At 41.5% G+C, this 22556-nt stretch overlaps 1 protein-coding gene across 5 annotated transcripts in view; it reads right to left on the bottom strand.

Annotated features, from left to right (window-relative positions):
- Positions 1 to 22556, bottom strand: part of CTNND2 (catenin delta 2) — an 828740-nt gene that overhangs the window by 353015 nt on the left and 453169 nt on the right. The window lies entirely within an intron of this gene.

Here is a 22556-nt window from a genome sequence, read left to right as displayed (position 1 = left end):
GTGGTTGCTTCTTGCTCGCCCCCTACTTGGCCCACAATCCAGGCATGTGCCCCGACTGGGAATTGAACCAGTGACATTTTGGTTCTCAGGCCAACACTCAGTCCAGTGACTCACACCAGTCAAGGCTAAAATCACCTTTGAAAGCAAAGAGATTTCAGGCAGTCTATGAGATTCAGGAAAATATGAGGGGGCAGCTGATGGTGACTGGAACTGTGTGAGGTTCCAAGTTGCCTGTTCCAAAGGGGACTGAGGCACCATTGTCCTATGTACAGTGTTTCTTGTAACTCGTATCTTCTTCAATAAAAATGTCTCTATTTTTTAGATTACATGGCTGGATACTTTCTGGACCAACCTCATATACTGTATCCTTACAATGAAGTAAGTAAGCTAGAGAAAAAATGTCATTAAGAAAATCATAAGAGAAAATGCATTTACAGTATTATATTTATCAACACCATAACTTTGTGTTGACTGTTCAAAGAATGAAAAATCTGCATATAAGTGGCCCTGCACAGTTCAAACCTGTGTTGCGCAAGGGCTAATTGTATATCCAAATGTTTTATAGTTAAACAAACATCATCTGTCACTGGAAGAGTTAGAGATATTGTTTTATCATCATTTCTTGATTGTAAGCCTCTAAAAACATCTAACAATGAGGGATGAAAGGACTTATTGACCTTTTCTTACAAACTGCATTTTCTTGTTTGTGCTATTGCAGTTGTCCCAGTTTTCTCACTTTGCCCCCTCCACCCAGCACTCCCCACTCCCTCAGGCCACCCTCACACCACTGTCCGTGTCCACAGGTCATGCACATATGTTCTTTGGCTACTGTACTCCCTATGCTGTGCTTTACATCCCCATGACTACCCTGTAACTGTCCATTTGTGCTTCTTATTTCCCTCACCTTTTCCACCAATCTGACCCCTCAGGCCCCCTCCCCTCTATCTGGCCACCATCAAAATGTTTTCTGTATCTGTGACTTGCTGACCTTGTAGGTGGTGATATGATCTGATGGCATGTGTAAAAATCCTCTTATTATTAGCATTTACTGGGCACTAGAAAATTTTTATTAGTATACCATGAATCAGAAAATAATGACCAATGGTCCTAGGCAGGGGACAGGAACCTAAAGATAAAGTCTACCTCTGTGGATCTCACACTTACTATGTGCTGATATTAAGAAAAAATATAACAGTATAATTATTAAATATTTGAATAGTATACCACACTTTGTAATTAGCATGTGCTTGATAAAATTGTAAGTTCATAGTGTTTCCCTGTGGAAACATTTGTTCAAAATACATTTGCATATTTTAGCATTATGCATAGAGCTGAATGAGATAAGGCTTTCTAAAAGGAGCGTTGTTTACACTCCTTTTTATCCATTGTTATCTGGTTTCAGTTGCTCATGGGTGGGCAGAGGTATTGGCAAGAAATACAGGGAAATGGGAGAAAGAAGAAAGGCAAGGAGTTAAAGGTTAAAGGTGGAAGTTCTGGAATTCATGCTTTCTACCACTCGTGCTCATGAAAGACCCATACTAATAACATCTATTTTATTTTGGGCAATTTCAAGAGAAAAATTTCTCACACAACCTCTTCTGGGAATATGCTCCAAAGTTCATGAGTAGGTGTATGTATTTGCTGATTCAAAGAAAATATACTTTTCTTTAGTAGTTAATTTTCTTTCACCATTGTGGCCTATTTGACAATGAGTCCTCCACATCTCACTGGACTCAGAATACCATTAGTAAGCATTTACACCTTTCACAGGAATTGGAATGATGTTATCAACCATAACAAGAAAAAATGCCAGAGAAACTGACTTTGTCCAAAATGTCACAGATGTCCAGGACAAAAAGTTCTGACAGCCTCACCTCAACCAAGATGAGGGTCAGAGCTGCAGCGTGATGAAGTGCAACGGAAACATGAGAGCGCTGGAGAAGAAGGGGAAAGCAGACCCCAGAGACCAGAGCAACTGCAGCAAAGGGTGCCCTGCCGTTGCAGGCAACAGCCAGGCATGTGCAGCACCTGTGTCTACATACCGCTGCATGACCAGTTTCCTCAACAACACTTCCACCATCCAATGTCAACCTTTCAATGCCATTGTACCCTTCACTTCTCCTACTTCCCCTCTTCACAAGACAGTTTGGATTTACAGAGGGCAGCCACTGCCAATTTTTATCTGTAATGTGATTCTGAAATCAAGGGGTTTGAAGACTCACTTCTAGAAAATGAATGGTCAGCTTACAGGCTAAGAGAGGTTGAGACTCAGGAGTGTCAAAGGGTATTGTAATAGCCCATGGGTGCTCTGTATAGGCCATACCTCCAAGAGCCCTGCAAATTGATGCAGGGCCAGGCCTGAGACAGTGGCTGTACAAGGGTTACCATTTGTCCTAAAACGTCAGTCTCCTGCTCACTGGTGCTAAGGCTGACTTGAATGGATGCTCAGATGGCTCAGACCCAACCTGCTGCTGGCCACTGGGCTGTGGCACTGTAGGTAGGGGGCCAGGGGAAAGGGTTCAGTCCTCTGGCATTGAAGGGTGGGCAGACTGGACCACTGGAGAGAACACTAGACCTCTGGTACCCCCTGCTTCTGTACAGGCGGCTTCCTACCAGCACCACCACTGATTTACACGAGCCAGTCCTATGTTGAAGCCGGAGATCACAGCTCACCATCAAATTCTGTGCACAAGAGGTGGCTTTACGAGTGCAACTATATGATGTTCAACAGTTTGAAGTCAAAAGAAGTAGCATCTAAAGTGGCAATTAATTCTACTGCTATTTCTTGAGCCAATTTTGCTCAAATAACCTAAAATAAAAGGACATGATTTGGGCCCTAGGTCTGTGTCTAACCAGCTGGGTGAACCAAGGGAAGCCACCAGGTCTGCGAACCATGACGTCCTCAAGTGTAAAACTACAGACAGCAATACGTGCATCTGTATGGCATGAAACTGTGGGAGGATCGAGATGAGAGTGACCACATATGAAAACAGGTATGCCTGTGACAGGCATTCTCAGGTCACTCAGTCTCAGAGTCAAATTATGTTAACTTGGGAAACTATTCTTTAGATTGGGAGAAAAACAAACAGGTCTTAACAAAACCCATCAAAATATTTTAAAAAATAACACAGATCTAATTTTGAAATATTATAACTGATAAAATGTTGATACTCTTGTAAAATACTGCAAAGTGTAAATCTTACAGCTTATTTTTATTTTCTTAAACAATAGGGTTGCTTTGGAATGGATAATTGCAAAGCATGCAGGAATAAATTAAGTCCAAAAGGGGACGAAATATTAAAATGGCTGAGAAAAGGTAGAATCCTTTTTAGAAATAGATATGGCATAAATTAAACCTGCAAATGGGAGATAACAAACATTTGCTAATCTAGCAGGAAGCCAGCAACAGACTTGCAGGGAGTCGCTGACATGGAAAATAATTGTGAAGCCGAAAGGGCTGAAGTATCCCTCACTGCCTTCCTCGCCTCATCCTCACCCCACATTTTCACCGGGTCACAGGATCCAACAGGCTGTTTTCATCCGACCAGCAATATGCAACATTTATCATTTTTTGACTGATTTGCAAATAAATGTCTACATGCTAGCTGGTACAGGTATCATTTTTATGTACCAGTTAATCCATATTGCTCAATGGATTCATTCATTCAACACATATTTATGCAGCTGCTGGGCAACTTCTAGGGGCTGAGGACACCATAGTGCTTAAGACAGACCAGGTGTCTGCCCTTGAAAATAAGTAGGCGATCACATGCAGACAGGTACAGAGAGAAAGATAAAGGCTGAAGAAAAATTAAGTAGTGTAGGAGAGAGGAGACGAAGTGTTGAGGGTATATTGTTTTGATGAAGCAGCATCAAGAGGTTCTTTCCGAGCATCTGAAATCTCAGCAGAAAACTTCTATGAGGCCCAGAGGTGCCACAGCAGGAAGATTCCTATTCCCCAGCCCCAGGGAACTAGCAGCCAGAGAAAAGGCCGTCCATCTATTTGAGGTTCATGTCCTAGTATTAATAGAAGAGATTTTATTAGTACCTATTTAATCCACACTGTGTTTTTTAATTGAATTTATTGGGGTGACATTGGTTAATAAAACGATACAGGTTTCAGGTGTACAATTCTACACCTGTACAATGCGTCATCTGCGTGTTGTACTGTGCACTCACCACCCCAAGTCAAGTCTCCTTCTGTCACCATTTATCCCCCTTTACCCTCTTCTGCCTCCCCCAGCCTCCTTCGCTCTGACACCATGTTTTAAAAGAAATGAGTTCATACTAGGTTTATTGTGAGGATTAAACAGATACTTTTTTAACTCAAAATTTCATAGAGCAACTATATTTTTACTGAAAGAATTTGAAATATTCAACGGATCACACATAAACTCATGAGAATTTCAAAACGAAAGATTCAGCTCAAATATACATGTATATTTGCATTAGAATTTTCATTACTTAAAACATGATTAATTCTCAAATCTTTGTTTATTCCACAAAGAATCATCTGGGGGACTCTTGGAAATGCTGATTCCTGAACACAACTCCCAAATGAATTGGGCTCAGTCCGTCTGCACGGGGAGCCGCACTGTGCATTTCTTGGGTGTCCCCATGCCTTATCATCATAGCAGGGGTCAGAATGAGAACCACCTGTCCCCAGTAAAGTGGAGAGAGAGGACATAGGTATGTTTAAAAGAAAGAAAAGAAAGATTCAATATGTTATAGCCCTCAGTTTATCATTTCTTGCTTTCTTCAAATAATATCATTTACGACCGTGCTATGCCATTACTAACTAGAAAGAAACAAATTCATTTTTCATGATGCCCCATTCACATTCTTTTATTTCTATACTATATAATTTATGGCTCTCTAGTTTAATGCAAATTCACTTGCTTTGCATGCAAAAAATAGATGTTTGCATGCTCTCATTTGGCAATATCAATATTAGGTTCTTAAAGACAAACTGCCATTGATCTGTTCACTTCAAATTTGGGAGCAAGTTTCAAAAGCTTATTTGCAAAAAAATGGAAGAAGAAAAGGGCCTAAATGACATAGAGGTCAGGGTCAGTTGGCCAGAGCAAGCAGACTGAACTCAGTTGTGAGCAAGGGGCAGAGATAAATGCTCTTGTTTTTGAGATAAAGAGCTGTTTTCAGAAGAAGAGCTATACATTTCTTGCGCTATGAAGGGAAGTCCAAAGTAAAATCTAGGAATTCAGGTTTTTAAAAAACTGCAAAGTTTATGCACAGATATTTATTAGCAAAAGGACATCTTTGAAGGGCAAAATAGAACTTTAATAGAAAAGTGTGGAGCCTGGAAAAGAAGCATATTTTTCCCTCACAAATCCCCTCCCATTCCCCCCTCACCGAACACCCTTCCCGATGTCAGGGCAGGTTCCCTGACCACTGCGACCTGTGTAGCTAAGCGGGCTGTCCTCTGTGATGTTTATGGCTTTGAATGAGTTATTTTGTGAATTCTGAACCTCTTAAAAAGTCTGGTTTGATAAATGCTATTATTAAACATTAAATTTTCCTAAATATGACATCAACAAACAAGCACTTTAAGAAATACAAAATGTAACAATATTGGTTAACATTGTTATATCATATATGTGTGCTAATTGCTGAGACATGCAACTCTTACATCTTAGATCTAGGGAATACCTTGCCGCAATAAAGATTTACTTGTTTTATTCTTGATTTCTGCTTTTGACTCAAATCAAAATTCCAAAATCTACTTTCTACTCCTATACTAATTCAGAAATTAATTTCAGTCGTTAAATGATACAAAATATTTCCTATGCATCCTGAGTCAAGTCCATAAACTAAATTTCATTTGTAAGTGATCATTAATTCATTGAATTCACTTCCCATCATGTCTCATGTTGTTATAAATGTTGTAATACATGGATACATCTTCTGTATAGGCCAAGAGCCCTATTTCAGACTTATGTTTATAAGGGAGATTATTAATTCATATGCATTAAATGATGAAACTGCATTGAAGCCCAATACTTTCAATGTATCAGGCCATCTGATGATTAAAATAATGTATGGTAAGTTTGATTTGGAAGGCAAAAAAGTGCCCTGTTGTTGCATCTATTTTATAAACTCCAGACCAAGGAGTTTATACACCACACTAAGGAAATGTGGCCGGTGACACAGCTGTGCTGCTATCACAAGTGACGTGAATGCTCACAGTCTCTGGCAAGTTACAAAACACAGGATGATTTAAATGTTCCTGTAACTTTCTTGATGACATTTCCAATACAATTTACTGTAATTATGAAGCCCCACCACACCTTTTACCAAATGAATACTGTAATCTTTTGGGAGTCTAATACTTTCCAGTAGGAGTAATTGAAAAGCCAAAATCCCTGGTCAGAACGCAGCAGTGAGTGTGCCCGTGGGACCTGATCCTTTCTAAAGGCATAGACCTCTTGTTCTTGTATTTTCTGCCCAGCCACAAACATTTCTCCCCAAGCTGTTAGAAAAACAGGCTTCTTTTGTTCAGTTCTTTTTTTCTGACAGGCAAGCATGCGAAAAGTAATGAGACAGTGGTAATGGAGTATAATGAGCTCTGTGGAGTCTGATATCTTTGCATTCTTAAAATGGGCCATTTCCATCGTTATTTTCAGTCAAAGGTCATGTGGCTTTGCATTTATGGACTCTGGACAACTTCAAGGTAGAGAAGAGCCTGTGGAAACCTACTGTCTAAGATGGTACTGATGCTAATGAAGCGCAGTGGGTAAACTGTGGGGGTCTGGCACCTGTCCCGATACCTGCTTTTGGTTTCCTATCTTGGGACGCAGGATATAGAGTAGTATACAATGTTCCAGCCATGGATTCCAGTGTGTCTCAAAATGCCATGTGCGTGTGAGTCCCCCCATAAACTTCTGGTTCTGATTCAGTAGGTTTGGGGATGGGCCTGAGGTTCTGCGTTTTTAACAAGTTTTTAGGCAATATCTGATTGTCTGTGTCAGGTGGGGCTGGGGTCACTGCAGTGACAATCATGTGTCCTGTGATCTCTTAGAAGTCATTCTAAACACAACTTCGGAGGAACCACAGATATTCAAGTGAGAGACACTCCTGAGGAAGCTGATGAAAGACCCCCAGAAAGACTCACACAGGTAGCCCAAATCCTCAGCTCACACTGGGCAGAATAAGAAATTGGAAGGGGGTAAACTTTGAATTGTAATATCTTTTTGTACAGAAGGGCAAGCTAATTTGATTTTAGACTTGTATTTAAAAACTTCTGACATGAAATTATAAAAAAAGTTTAATCTCTGTTAATTTTTACCTGGGAGGGGGCCCCCTGTTTAAAATTGGCTCCCAAACCTGTCTCCTCCCTGGGAGCAGCTTTGGCAGCAGTGTCCTGGGTAAAATGAACCGGAAGCTGGGCTCACTGAGATGTTCCTATCATCCTAATTTACTACTGATGCACAGGAATCTATGATTGGGTGCTTTGTTAAACAGTAACTTATCAGAGTTTTTAATGGCCAGGCTCATATTCACACACTCCCCTTTATTAGCAAGGTGGATAAAATTCAATGAATGTCACTTTGTTTCTCAACAGCTGCTTCTCACGCTCCATCAGTGTAATGCAGGGACAGTGCACCTGGAGTCTGGCTTCTGGACCTAACTGCTTGAATGCTTATGGATATTTCCCTGGTATGCATCCAGAAAAAGGTGCTCCTGGTCCATCTTTTCATTCTTTTGTTTTTGGTAAAAATTATACTTATTTATTTTTAGACAGAGGGGAAGGGAGGGAAAAAGAGAGGGAGAAAAACATCAATGTGTGGTTGCTTCTCGCATGCCCCCTATTGGGGACTGGGCCTGCAACCCAGGCATGTGTCCTGACTGGGAACCAAAACACGACCCTTTGGTTCACAGGCCTGCACTCAGTCCACTGAGCCACACCAGCCAGGGCCCATCTTTTCCTTCTTATATTGAGATGCAAAGCAGGACACACACACAGAGAGGCTGCAGCTTCAAGGGACCAGAAGTCCCCATTCTGCGTTCAGAAGTGCTGACTGCTCTGGGAGCTGAAGCTAAGTTTTCATTTTCGTTTATGTGTTTTTACCCATCAAAGGGCACAGATGATATTCTCAATGTTTGGACAAGGAGAAGGGTTTTATCAGATAACATCTGGCTTACGTGTGCCATTTCTCCACATATAGGTTCAAATATTTCGAAATATATGTGAACTAAGATGTTTTGTACCTCAGCATCTTAAACACAGGCCTTTTAACTCAGATTCATTAGATATATCATAGATAAGCTGCCCAGATTTCTTTTTAAAAACTAGATTTTAGCTCCTTAAAATGCAAACATAAAATGTATTACTCCTATATCATTTTTTTTTTACTGCTTTATATGTTTCACCAACACCCATCCAGTGGCCTTGGTGATAATTTCAGAAGAAAAAGACACCATTAACCCTTAACATAATTTATAGGGGAAAGGGCAAATAACTGCTTCATAGATTAGTCATTCTCTTTATAATTTATACATTTTTATATCAACACTATATTGCATTTTTATTATTTTACTCAACATAATATTTGACATGTGAAAAAATTTTGAGAAGAGAGGAATTATGTTGTGTAATAAGCAATTCTAGGAGGACTAGAGTTTTTAGTTAATCCTTTCCTGCTTAAAGATTTAATATTTGTGTGTGTGTGTTTTAGAATGCATTCAGTAACTGAATTATATATAAATAATTATTATTTGAATACCAGTTATGTTTACTAAAACAAATTTTTTCATGCAATACACCACTAATGAGACTATATATAGTGATAACTCACCCACCCCATTTTTCATCTGTTGTTTTTATGTAAAGACTTACTACTAAACCACCAATTAGTATGGTATGGTAATGATGCTAGAGATGCTTTTCTAGTACAGAAAACGATTTCCATCGGCTCTTCCAATGTAAAACAAACACTACATATTTGCTAGAAGACTGTCCAGGTGGGAGGGCAGTCTGTGGCCATTTCAACAACAACCAGCTAACTGACTCAGTCACGGAGGGAACTGTGGCCCGCCCTATGGGATTCTAACCAGCTGGGAACCATACCTGAATGGTTCATACCTGAACCTGTGTGTGTAAGCATGTGAGTGTGTGTATGTTTTTCATTCTAAAGAGAAATGCCTACGGACTTCCCTTTGCTACATCGACTGCTAAAAGAGGCTTATCTTCTGAGAGAGGTTCTGACTTCTTTAGCATGTTGCCAGTCCATCCAAGGAGAGGACAGGAGGAAGCCAGAGACATCAGGAAATGCAGAGATCACTTGGGGTTGAGTGTGGACTCCCTCTCGGTAATAAAGTAGCACTTGTGGGCCTAGGTCCTGTCTGGGAGGCCAAACAGGAAAAGCCGAGGCTCTCACGTCTGTTGCAAGATATGTACGTAGAAGCAGGAATGTGAGGGGCCACTCAAGTGCACTGGGTCAAAACCATTAATGGTTTTCTTTGGGTTCCCTTTGCTGCCAAGTCTCTACCTGCGTGTACCTGGACAGATCCTCGGGATACAGACACCGCAGAATGGGCATCGTCTGTTTTCATGTTCTCTAATTTACTTATCTCTTATGACCTCCAGAGCTAGACTGGGAGAACCGCTGTTTCCACAGGCGAGCCTATGACATCCCATGCACTGCTGTCTAGGCCTCTGTTAGTACTACAGTTGAGACCCAAAACACACAGGAAGCCACTTTCCCAAGAATTGGGAATCACAGGTGTGAGGGAGCAGACACTTAATCTTACAGGTTTTCAATACCCACTGAGCCAAGTGTTTCTGGTAGTTGTTGGCAATTTTTAATGTTTCAGTCACTATGGGAGAACCTGGTATGTGCCCATTCTTCTCCCTGTACTGTGGATGACTTCCAGTTATCCATGGGATACAACACTTTCACGTGCTAGCTACTTTACTATAGTCAGTCAAAAACATTTATTGACTACGTGCTAGGGGAGGGGTGATGAGTTCTGAAATACGCAGGGGCCTCAGCTGCCCTTGGGGAGTCCATGTGTGTGCTTATTCAAATGCCCTGCCTCCTCTGACTGTAGGAAAATTCAGGGTACTTCCTTCGTTCCAAAGTCAGTGCTTTGGTAATAATACATAGCACTATAAATAGACTTTTCACTTTAGTTATTCAACAGCAAATGCAAAGTCTCTCTCTATTTATACACACACACACACACAGGGTAGGGCAAAATTAGGTTTACAACTGTGAATACGTGAAACACAGAGTTTATTCTGGTATTATCATTTGTTATCTACTGCATTATTTTTCATACCAACAACTATAAACCTACTTTCCTCCACCCTGTATGTGTGTACATATGCACATATACATACATGTATATATGCACATGTGGATGTGTATAGAATTTTTGTCATAGGTTTAGAATATACAATAAACAAAAAATATATGTATTATAAATATACAACATAATACATTCTGTGTAACATGGACTAAATATTTGACAAGTAATTTTGTAATAAAAGTTACAAGATGCACTTTGATTAAATATTGTAGAAGAAGGAATTCTAATGCAGGCTTGGCTGAAAATTAACTCCATTTTGATAAACTTTCAGTTATTAATCATTTAAGGTTATTTGTACATCTGTTAAAACAGTTGGTCTTGGCATAATCCCAGGTACCTTGATAAAAATTTTAAAAAATGTTTAGTAGCCTCAGGATACAAAATTAATATTCAAAAATCAGTTGTATTTTTATACACCAATAATGAACTATCACAAAGGAAAACTAAGGAAAAATCCCATTTACAACTGAATCAAAAATACTACTTAAGGATAAATTTAACACAGGAGGTAAAAGACCTGTATTCAGAAAATTATGAGACACTGTAGAAAAAAATTGAAAAAGATACAAATAAATGAAAATGTACATTCTGCCCATGGATAGGGAGAATTAACATCATTAAAATATCTATACTACCCAAAGAAATCTATAGATTTATTGCAGTTCCTATCCAAATACCAATGGCATATTTCACAGATTTAAAACAAATAATCCAAAAGTTTGTATAGAAACACAAAAGACCCTGAATAGCAATAGAAATTTTGAAAAATAAGCACTAAGTGGGAGGTATCACATTACCTGATTATCAAACTATACTACAAACCTACAGTAATAAAAACAGCAGGGCACTGGCATAGAAACAGACATAGAGATCGATGGGAGTAAATATCTTTCACTCCCTCTATTGGAACAGTTGGAAGTTCCTAAAAAAATTAGAGATGGAACTGCCTTATGATCCAGTAATTCCACATCTGAGAATATGTCAAAAAACAAAACAAACAAACAAACCCAGAAATCAATGCCTATGGGGCCAATTAATCTATGATAAAGGGAATAAGAACATAGAATGGGACACACTCAGTCTATCTAATAAATGGTGCTGGAAAAATAGGACAGATACAAACAAAAAATGAAAGTAGACCACCTTCTTATGCCACACACAAGAATAAACTCAAAACAAATTGAAGACTTAAATGTAAGACGTGAAACCATAAAACTCCTAGAAGAAAACATAGGGAGTAAACTCTCAGCAATATTTTTTTCTGACACATTTTCTGGAATAAGAGAAACAAATAAAAATAAACAAAAGGAACAATATCAAACAATATTTTTTTTTTTTTGCACAGCAAGGGAAACACCAACACAAATGAAAAGAACCTACTGAACAGGAGAAGATGTTTGCCAGGGATACTAGTATACGTGATAAGGGGTTAATATCTAAATTTTTTAAAAAACTCAGACAACTCAACCCCAGAAAAACAAACAACCCAATTAAAAAGTGGGCAGAAGACCTGAATAGACACTTCTCCAAAGAGAAGGACATACAGGTGAGCAATAGACATACAAAAAGTTGCTCAACATCACTAATCATCAGAGAAATGCAAACCAAAACCAGAATGAGATACCACCTCCTACCTGTCAGAATGGCCATCGTTGATAAATCACCAAACAACAAGTACTGGTCAGGATGTGGAGAAAAGGGAACCCTAGTGCACTGTTGGTGGAAATGTGGACTGGTGCAGCCACTGTGGATAACAGTTGGAAGTTCCTCCAAACATTAAAGATGGAACTGCCTTATGACCCAGTAATTCCACGTGTGAGAATATGTCAAAAAAAAAAACCCCAAACACCCAAACCCAAAACACTAATTCAAAAGATTATATCCATTCCCAGGTTCGTGGCAGCATTTTTTACAATAGCCATGCCGTGGGAGCCCACCCATAGACGAATGGATAAAAAAGCTGTGGCACATGTACACAGTGGAATACTACTCAGCCATAAAAGGAATGAAATCTTACCTTTTGCTCTATCATGGTTGGACCTATAGGGTATGATGCTAAGGGAAACGCTTCAGACAGATAAAGACACATACCATATGCTTTCACTCATGTGTAGAATCCAAACAACAAAATAAACAAAGTAAAGACAGAGTCACAGACACAGACAACAGACTGATGGTTGACAGAGGGAAGGGGTAAGAAAGGTGAAGGGATTAAAAGGTATGAATTGGTAAGCTACAGAATAGTCACAGCGATGTAAAGTACAGCATAGGGAATAGGGTCAATAACATCGTAATAACTATGCATGGGGCCAGGTGGGTACTTGAAATAGTGGGTGGACACTCTGTCAAGTACATGATTGTCTAACCACTACACTGTACATCTGAAACTAATACAAAATAATACTGAATGTAAACTGTAATTGAAAAAGTAATTTCAACATTTAAAAACCTCATTATTATTACAACAGAACTACTACTTAACTATAATCATGGGACTGATGTTAACACTTAAAGTGAGTAGCTAGCATGGAGGCCTGTTTGCCCAACTTAACTCGCCTAACACCTATGACCTAAAATGCATAGCCACTGACAAGAGACCCAGGGACCTTTGCCCCAATACTCCATTGACCTGAAGTTCAGAGGCACAGAGCCTGGAGATGTGAGAGACACACACTGTGGGGTCAGACATCAGCCAGGCTTTCTCCATTGATGGGTGCTGAGGACCCGGCTTGGAAGCCACAGTCCAGGCGGCCAAAAAACACAGGGTTGCATGTGTCTCCATGTCTCTCTCTTCCCAGTCCGTCATTTCCTTCTCTGATGCAATATTACACCTAAAGGCAGTTTCCCGTAGACTCCTATTTCTACCAGTCATCCGTCTGGCCTGCAGCACTAAGGAAAGGTGACAGATTCTCACAGTTCACTACCAGGAAATCAATGGGCTGCACATTACCTGGCCTGTTTCTCGATGAGGTAAAAGGGAATAGCCTGGGAGTTGGTTCATTTATGGGGACCCAGAACTGGGTCTGTGTTAATTTGTTTCTCTTCACACTTGTCACACACCCTCATCTTGCCTCCAGTCTCTAATGTCTTGAATATTCTTTCACATGCACCTGGGATTCCAATCCCAACTGGAAAGAGGCATAAGGGCCTTCTAGAGAAGCTATTCTTTTGAAGAAAAATCTCAGCGTCCCTTATTATAAGAAAAAAAGAGTTCAAATCTCCACTCAGGAAAACCATCCCTGTCTCTGCAGTGCATCCTGAATGTGGTCACACCTCTTCAGAGTCGGGTCAGGAGAGCATCCCTCAGACCACATGCAGCCTCACCTCATGTACGTTCCCACGTCCCCAGGACTCATGGTGGCAAAGGACGCTTATCATCACTAACACGGAATCCGTTCCTCCTGACCTACACTCTCCTTCTCTTCTTTGCACCGGTCACATTTGCACTTAGTTCAAACCAACCTCAAACGCTGCCTCTGTTAAGAACCCTTCCCTGAGCCTTCTACCTGGATGTGCCTCCCCAGCCCTTGGTCCCCTCTCATAGCTCGTATCCTCACTACATGGTATAAAGCTACTTCTGAACTACTGTCTCTCCCATCCTCCTTCCAATCCAGCAAGACCCCTGGAGACACGGCTTCCATCTTCTCTGAATTCCCAATAGAGCCTGGCTGATATGAGTCTCCATAGTTACAACAGTTATAGTTTATTGGGTCCTCTTAATGTGTGGGCACAATAATAAAAATGGGTAGGCGTGATCTCAGTCTCATATGATCTCTGTGATGACTCTATGGAATTGTTATCCCCACTAGAAGACACACAGACAATCTCAGTGGAGCCCCATTTTGCTTCCCAAAGAGGCCAAGAATGATCAGTTAGGGCCTTGCACTGGCTGTTCCCACCGCCTGGGACATTCTTCCCAGATATGCACAAGGCTCTCTCCCTCCTCGATTATTCTTACTCATTCTATTAATTGTTCCATCCTTAGACACTAAAATTACCTAGACTCTTGGGGACTTACACTACATTCAAGACTGTGGACTTTTCGTGTTGGGTCCCACCTCTCCTTGCTGGCTAGCCCGCTGCCCAGCTCTCTCGCTACCACCCTGCTCCTGCCTGCACCTGGGACTTCTCCTCATTGCCCCAGAACTTCATTCTAGCTGTGTCCATTGCTTTCTGGGTATCACGTTTCTTTTATTTTATGCCCTTATTTAGCTGAATACATCCTCAATGGCTGTAACTTTCCAGGAAATAGTGCACAGGAGATAGATTTTTATGAGGATTTGGAAGTTTGAAAATGTGTGGTCCTCCCTTTATGATGATGGATAATTTGGCTACATATAGGTTTTAGGTTGAACAATATTTTACCCCAGAACTCTGAGAGCATCACTGGATTGTTCTTTATCATCCAATATCACTACCGCAAGTCAGGTGGCATCTGCTTTATCTCTCCCCAGGGGCGTTAGGTTCTTTCTATGTTGGCACTTTAAAATTTCATGATATATAATATGAATTATTGTTGACTCCAAGCATAGGGTGTTTTCTATGAAGGTACAGGTCCCTCAGCTCTGAGGAATTCTTCTGTATTACTTCACTGATAACTTTCTTCTCTCCAATTTCTTTCCCGGACTCTAGTAATAGTTAGATGCCCTGGATTTGTCCTTCAAGGCTCTTACTGCATGCATTGTTTTGAGGTTTTCCATCTTCTCCCCCTTTGGTCTCCTTTCCCAGTGATTTCCTTGACTGTTATCCAGTCATCTTCTCAAATCTTTAATTTGGGTAGTTACATTTTTGTGGCCTATAAACATTTTCCTGTTCTTTGATCCTTTCATATATCATACAGTTTTTACTTAATACACACAAGATCTTCTTGAATCTTTTTAGAACTTAACCTGAAGTTATTGCTTGTTTCTTTTCATCTCTTTTCTTCTGTAAATTATCTCTGTTTCTGCTGAGAGTTCACTTTCTATTTTTTATGCTTCTAATTCTCCCCAATTCCTCAGGAATCCTTGTTAATTTATCATCTTGAGAAAGAAAAACCCAGCAGCAATTTCTTTAGCTACCATCTACACAGAAGTCTTTTCCACCATGTGTCCCTGCGTAAGACTTCATGAGGGGAGGGCGGGGCATCCAGGCTGGTACTTTCCTTCGGGGACATAAGGTTGGGGGCTGAGCCCCTGCCAGCCCCCTGCCCCACAGGCCTGTGTGGACTAAACTGTGTCTAGGCCACACAGGCAGCCACAACCCAAGCCCAGTTTCTCAGTCGGTTCAGTTTCTTCAGCTCCTATTCTTCACCTTGGAGTCGGCACTGGCTGTGTGGTAACATCTTGGTAGGAGAGGGGATGTGAGTGGGAGGAGGCAGCCAACTCAGAAATACCTCCAGCCCTGACTTTCAATGGGTCCCTTCATTGTTAGGCCTCTCTCCCCCAGCTCCTCAGCTCCACTCTGACCCTGGGCCTGCCCAAGCATTCACTGAAGGCAGCCAGTCCGCCTCTGCCGTGCTGGCAGAGCAGATTCTTGGGAGAAACTTCTACATTTTAATTGCTTATCACTCCTATCTACTTTACTTTCTAGAAAATTCCTAAAAAGGCTTGCTTCTTAGTGATGCCCACCCACTGGCCTCTAGCCTCTGTGTTCTGGTCTCTTTTGTGACGCCATTTGCTGTTGTAGTTCTGTATGTGATTCTTCAAGGGGTCTGAGACATAGGGGCGGCAAATGAGTGGTCAGAGTGTGCCACCTTTAAACTCTTGTTCAAGATAGAGTTTCATATTTTAAATTTACATTTCCTAGTTAAGCATGATCAAAATCATATAAGTATCAATAACATTACAAAAGCTTTGACAAAATTCTACATAAAGACGCCACTTTCCTACTAAAACAAAACACAAACCTGTTCATTCCACTTTAATTAGCAAGGTTGCCATGTCGTAGGTAGGGAAGGGACTAATTTTTGTGAATCACCGAAAAAAGAAAGACATCAGGAAGGCCTTTGGGGCCACCTAGCATTCCAGATATTGAGTTTCAGAACCAGCCACCAGCTTGCAGTAATGGGATGTTAAAACAGCCTCTCACTGCTACAGTCTGACCCAGACATAACTGGAGAGAAATCAGATACCAGTATAAGCGTGATGAGATGCTGCATAAAGCAACGTTACAAAGGAGTGCCCAATGGCCATTTCTGGGAGTTCTGAGTCTCTAAGCAGATGGAGGCTGTCAGACAGGGGTCAGCAAGCGGAGAGGAGGTGTGCTGACGAGATTTTGGTATCCACCCTCTCAGAGGCAAAGCCTGGAGACCAGGTGTGTCCATGGGGCCACTCGGATGAGGGTTCTCTGCTATGAAATGGGGTCCCAGAATTCCAGGGGGTTAAAGGCTGAACGAATAGTCACTTAAAAAAATCCTCACCTGAAGATATGTTTTAATGATTCTAGGGAGAGAGAGGAAGGGAGAAAGAGAGAGGGAAGCATCGATTTGTTGCCTCCCATACATACCCCGACCAGAGGATTGAACCCAAAACCTGGTATGAACCTGACCGGGGACCAAACCTGCACCCTTTAGGTGTATGGGCGAATGCTCCAACTTGTGTGCAGGCTGGCCAGGGCGGAGCAGTCCCGTTGATGGTGAAAGCAGGACAGGGTCAACGTGTGGGAATCAACCTGCAAGCTTGTTGATCTAGAAGTTGGCCTGGACTTGGGATCAGAGAGAGGGCGCATCTGAGGAGGGCGCTGGAGCTGGGAGCCCAGCCAGAGTGGAATGCCATCGAGCTTCTGTGGGCGAGGGAGGGTCCACCTTCAAAAACCCCCCGGGAATGCAGGTGGAGAATGAACTTTAACGACCTTTGAAATTAAAGTGTTGACTGATTCCATAGGCTGATCACATTCTAATTAGTAAACCTAAACTAGGAATTATTTTCTTTGTTTTACTTGTGGATGAACAGGAGGTTCACAAGAACTGATCAAGTGTTTGTCCTCTGCAGGCAAAGCTCACTTCCAGGAAGCACAGTTTAAAGAAGCAGGCGGTCAGGTATCCTGTTGCATTTTGACTATATCTCAAGTGCAAGGTATTAACCAAACTGGCTCATTATCTGAGGAGGCTTCATGTTTCCTTTGAGAATCTGACAGCGGAGATCAGAAGGCTTTTATCTAGGATTAGGCTTTTTTTTCCCCTTTCTTATAGCAGGTGCGCCTGGGAGCATTAGCAGGTCAGGGAATGGATTGGAAATCTCCAAATATGTGACATGTGGGGTTTATAGTATGCGGTCCACTCAGAATACTGGGCTTTATGTCCATCTGGCAGGGGGACAAGGTGGGCATGCCTTGACTAAATTCCTTTCCACGTCAATTTTTTTTTTTTGCTGCAATTGTTGGTTAAGGATCTACGTTTAATCCATTTCACTTTTGCCTCAAAATATGCTTGTGATGTTCGACTTAACTGGAATACATATTTACAACTCAGATTTCTATTTTTAACAGGATTCATTTGGCTCAAAAACAGAAAATGGAAGGATCATGTTATCTTTCTTACCAGAGTGAACAGTGATTGGTACTGTAAAGTCCTTCAATAGGATGTGGACAAGTTTTCGAGACAGTCTTGCTTTCTTTAAAATCACTAGTCATTTACAAAAGTTGAAAACTTATGTTTCTCTTTTATATTCTTGGCGTTTTTCTTCAATACCATAGAAATATGCTGCCTCTACCCACATATTGCATATATTTAAGAGTCTAGAGAAACTGAACGCAAAGTAGTCTACATTCAAATCACATCTCTTTCATTCTGGCCATGTGACTTTGGGCAAGAAACTTATTATTGACAAGCCTCAGTTTCTGAATCTATAGCATGGGTGTGAAAATTGTACCTAACATATTACATTGCTGGAGAGGAAGAGATACAGTTTGCCAAGTGTCAGGCACAATGCCTGGCATTTGCAAATGCTTTATACCACAATATGTTATTTTTAAACCTAATCGTATTCATGATGAATAAAATGAACACATTTAACTTTTAAATTATAAGAAATAAAATTAAGCAACCTATCTTTCAGGAGAAAAATGTCAAAACTACTTATATCATTTATTTAGCCTTCTTTTTCCTGTACTACTTATGAGTGATCATTTTTAAATTGTCTCATTTCAAAATAAGTGGGTGAAAGTTTTAATAACTAGGTCTGGGAGCAGGCAAGGACTTTTCCAGTGGCTTCCTAGGTGTTTCTCTGCCTGTTTTTTCATTGAAAACCCTTCCTCCACGCAGCTCCCCAGAATGGAGTTTCTAGCATGCCAATGCGATCAGGTGAGCCTTCAGCTGGAATGATGCAAGTACAAGCTCTGTGCCACTCCTCTCCCCCCTTATCGCCACCCCCACTCCGTCACTCATTTCTGCCTCAAGGAAGCCTGATATGCTGGTCGTCTGTACTCCTGCCCACACCGCATCCCACCACACCCCTGCTCTACTCTTTGACTTTGTTCCAGCTCCCATTTCTTACCAGCTCCGTCTGTACTGCTTCGCTCTGGTGGAGCCACTGCATTTAGGAAGCATTCGCAGTGCACAGCTGATCCCCACTGTTACATGCCCCTCGAGTAGCTCCCATGGTAACCAACCTGTCTCACCCGGGCACTGGGCTGCACACTGTCCATTCTCCTGTCTGTCACCAGCGAGGTCTCCTGAGGGCAAGAATCACCCCTTACTCCTCTTTGTATACCCAGCTCAGGAACTGGCATGGTTTGGGACTCAAAGGACATATTTTGTGTCTAAAGTCAAAACAAGTGACTTCCTCGAACATCCAAGTTAGTGTGATAGGTATTATTTAGTAATATGAGTTAACCTTTACTGAGCCAGCCAGTGTACTAGTATTTTATATACATTTCCTTATTTATGTCTGAAATTATGAGAGTAGAAAAGTATTATTGTGGAAACCTAGTTGAGGAAGCAACTTCAGGCAGACCAGTTAGGGACCTCCAATGAGGAGAGCTGGGGTTCCACTCAGGCACCACGCTCCAGTGAAAGGAGACACAATTAAAAATATATATATAATATTCTAAGAAGTCTTTGGACTCTGATGACTTAACATCTAAGAAATTATACTGTTCTACATATCACTCAAGGTGTGGTGTTTTTGCCGAGAGGGGGGACTCTGAGATCTCTGCCCCAACTTTAGGCTTGCTCCTCACCAAGTGCCTGCACAACTGACGACCTAAGATCCTCATACAGAACTTTTAAAAGCTTGGGAATATTTGTAGCTAAACAACAACCACTTCTTGAAAATGTGCATGTTCACGGTCTCTACTTTTCCTCCCGTTCTCTCTTGGATCCTCCCTTCCGCTACCCTCTGCTGAAACTATTTCAGTGTCGCCAGTGAGTGCTCTCCGCTAAACCAATGCCATCAAACAGTCTTCCTTTGTCTTGACTTTATAATTGTACTGGACACAGTTTATTGATCTACCTTAAGCAAGCTGTCCTCTTGGCTTCTCAGAAATGACACTGACCTATGCTTCTGGCTTATCTCTTTCTCAGGCTGGTGCCTTCTCGACTCCCAGACTTCCACATTTGTGGGAGGCACCGGGGCTCACCAGGAGATCTCCTCTCAATACTTAACTTCCTTGGTAATTTCTTCTGGACTTGTGCCCTTAAACACCTTCTACCTGGTGATGGCTTCCTAATTTTACTCCAGCCTGAGGTTCTCCCCTGAACTCTGACTTGCACATCCAGCTGTGTATTTCACATGTGCACTTGGATGTGACAGATATCACATGTCCAAAACCAAGATCATAATATTAATCATTATCCCCAAACCCAACCAGACCCCTTTCCAGCACACCCCATATCAGTCAGTGGTGACTCCATTCTTCTGGATGTTGGGTTGGTGACATCCCTGAGTCCTCTTTGTCTTATCATCATCACCCAGTCCATGATAAACTCCAGTCAGCTCCACCATATATATACATTACAAATTACACTTTTCATAACCTACCATGCCACCATCCTAGCCCATGCCATAAATCATCTCTAGCTTGGATTACTACAATAACCTTCCAACTGATGTTCATCATGTTTTTGCCCTTGACCCCCTACAGTGTTTCTCCACACAGCACCCAGGCTGAGGCTGTTAGAAGTTAAGTCAGATTGCGTCACTCCTCTGCTGAAATCTTCAATGGCTCCCATAGATTTGGCACAGCCAGGGCTCCCAAGTCCTCATCAAGACTTCCAAGACCCTCCCTCACTGGTCACTGCACTGACCTCATGTCATTTCTTTTTCCTCCTTCTCTCTGAGTCACCCACAATGGTGTCCTTGCAGTTCTGCGAACATATCAGATACATCCCTACTTACCAGCCTTGCACTTGTGGTTCCTTCTGTTCAGAACGCCTTTCCCTCGATGCCCACGTGGCCAGCTCCCTGACTTCCCTGATGACTGACTCCAAAGTTACCTCCCAGTTAGAGCTTTCCCTGTTCACTCTACCAAAAATATTTACCCTGATGATTTTCTGTCTTTTCCATTTGAAATGAGGCCAGAGATACTGGTTGATATTGATTGCTACGGTATCCCTAAGCTCTAAATCAGTGCCAGTACATCAGAGGTGCTTAATCAACAATTATTAAACGAATTAATTCATTTAAAAGTGAAAGTCACTACCTATCCCATATCCACACACCCTAGTTATCAGTGACAAATCTCCAAAATCACAACCTTGAAAACCCAAAAGCTATTTTTCAGTCTTGACTTTAACCGTATTTTCAATGAGTAAACCAGGTGGCTCCAAAGTTGCTGACACCTGGAATGGTATCCGGCACCCAGATTTAGGTGGAGAGCCCAGGAGCCCCAGTATCCCTGGTCTCCCACAGACACTAGTGTCTGCCGCACCCTTCCCGGGCCACAGTTTTCTCATTTCTAAATGGGGCATACGAAACATTTATATGGAGTTATAAAGTACAGGGTGGGGGGAAAAGTAGGTTTACAGTTGTTCATGTGGGAAATAATACAATAATTATTAATAATACAAGAATAAACTGTTTCACACTCTCACCACTATAAACATACCTTTGCCCCACCCTGGAATTTTAAACTCAAAAACTGCCAGCACCAATGTGCATGAAAAGGATCTTTAAATGAATATTTCAAAGTATGCATTTTAAACAAAGTAGTTCAAACATTAAAAGTGTTCATTGTCACTCTGAAATTAAAAATATTCAATGGCAAGTTGATTTTTTTTCACCAGGTGGCAAAAAAATGAAATATGGTCAGAGGATTTGAGGCACAGATGGAAACAGGGATCAAAGTGAAGGCAGAAGGGATTGTGCAGACCAACTGTGGTTCTCTTTCTGGCCAAGGCCGTCTACAGCCCCCCATCTCCCCCAACACGCATACACACACCATCACATCAAACCCTCAGAAACACCCATTCCGGATACTAGAGTGCAAGCAGTTTCCATGACATAGCTACTTTCACGACCTCTTCCTACATTCAGCGTTATAAGGAGCTTAGGGTTCTATCTCAGCTCCAGTGGCACACCCCAAGCTCTCTCTCCCAGACTCACAGTACCTATTTTTCCTAAAATGATGCAGTGGAACATGTGCACATTTAGCACGTACCATCAGTGGGACAAAGAGCTGGAAGCTAAGACTCCTGGTTCTTTCCCCAGGTCTGTGTAGGTGATGAAATGACATTAGCAAGTCACCTGGACTCTCTGGGTTCAGTGTCCTCTTTTCTGCAGTGGCTGGGAAAAGTGGCATGGTGTTTTACTCTCCCACAAGCTCCACCAGTTACAGACATGATCTAGTAATTTATAAACTTATCAAACAAAGTTTCCATACATGTTTCCTAGCCCCCTCTTTCAACCAGAATGCCTCCCAGTCCCTTCCTTACAGATACTTTGGTACCGGTTCCAAGTTGGCATTAATAATGATCTACCTCCAAAATTCTCTTAAAGAGAGAGAAGGAGTGAGTGAGAGAGAATACTGTGTTCATTTCAGTAAACAAACCTAGCATAACTTGGGGGGCAACAGAGTTCTAGCCTGCACCCTGTTATGTTGGGCCGGTTTTCTCCAGCACACACTGTGCTGAATGAAAGACACCCTTGAACCCTTACCTCAAGCGTGCAACAAGTTCCCTTTTTTATCCTACTTATCTTCACAGTCATCTGTTTATGTCAAGAAAGGAAACCTATGAGCATGGCATCTGCTACTAGAATGTCACAATTACCTAATATTTTTATAAGAAGAAAAACATTGCCAATAAATCC

This window comes from Phyllostomus discolor, chromosome 3 (genome assembly GCF_004126475.2).
Source record: "Phyllostomus discolor isolate MPI-MPIP mPhyDis1 chromosome 3, mPhyDis1.pri.v3, whole genome shotgun sequence".
NCBI lineage: Eukaryota > Metazoa > Chordata > Mammalia > Chiroptera > Phyllostomidae > Phyllostomus > Phyllostomus discolor.
Note: the sequence above shows the minus strand (reverse complement) of the source record. Positions and strands in the feature narration are given on the sequence as shown.